Source organism: Wasmannia auropunctata, unplaced genomic scaffold, assembly GCF_000956235.1.
Source record: "Wasmannia auropunctata unplaced genomic scaffold, wasmannia.A_1.0 LD336106.1, whole genome shotgun sequence".
NCBI classification, from domain to species: Eukaryota; Metazoa; Arthropoda; class Insecta; order Hymenoptera; family Formicidae; genus Wasmannia; species Wasmannia auropunctata.
In genome coordinates, this window is record NW_012026784.1 from 3,479,580 (window position 1) to 3,480,780 (window position 1,201).

The window sequence follows — 1,201 nt, forward strand, 5'->3', positions numbered from 1 at the left end:
CAAAAAGTGATCAGAATAAATTTGCAAAGTTCAAAATAAACGAAAAATCACTTCAAAACAAATTATTTGTTTTTTTTCAAGTTATTCCCAAAAAAACATCCCGAAGGTTTAAATGGCCAACTCTGTATATAAGAAACTAAAAAAATTTTTCTTTCTCATACTCAAAATGGCGGTACACTGACACTGGCCTATACTTGCAAAATCCCTTTTTTTCTATCGGTGATAGATACAGAATTCCAGTTACACGGTTTGACCTTAAACAAAATACAAAGAATTTTAATTATCTACATATTAAAAACTAATGAAGTATGTAGAGGTTTTTCAAAATATTGATTTTTTTCAAAAATGGCAGCTATTTTAAAAAAGACTTGTACTGGCGAAAAATATATATTTTTCGTAAAATAGTTGCCATTTTGAGAAAAATCAATATTTTAAAAAACCTCTGCATACTTCATTAGTCTTTAATATGTAGATAATGAAAATTCTCTGTATTTTGTTCAATATCAAATATGCCTGGAATCTTGTATACCGATTTGAAGATACAGAAAAAAGGATTCCGCAAATAAGTCAGTGCGCCGTCATTTTGAATATTAAAAAAATAAAAATATTTTTTTTGCTCTCATATATATATATGTACAATAATGTCCTCTAAATAGATTTTTAATAAAGTTATCTATTTATTCACAAAAAATCCCAAACTTAGGTATATATTTTGAGGCCTCGAAGGTGGCCTAACCTTTTAATCGATTGTTACACAATATTTATCTACATGTCGCCTGAAAAAGACGTTCTTTTTAAAAATTTTCTGGTTATTGCGATAAATATATTGCCACATGTCGGTAGTTGAATAGCAAGACGCTCGTCCGGAAAGTTGAGAAGTCCAGATTTAAATCCGGGCTGAGATGATATTTTCCACAATAGATTATTTTAGAGAAATTAAATAGATGCTCATTAGCATCAAAATTATTAAATTTCTTATCACTTTAACAAGTAATATTACGTACTCCGGATTCAGTTTAGAACTGCGTTTCAAGACCGACAATATTCGGCGCGCAGTTTGCATAAATTGAAATTGGTAAAATTCACGAATAAATATTATTAAACACCAAGATCTGCTTTGACCGTAATTGACATTCTTATATTACTATTAATTGTCATCACACAAAATTTCAGCTTTGGTACTTTGACGTTAGAGCATTAT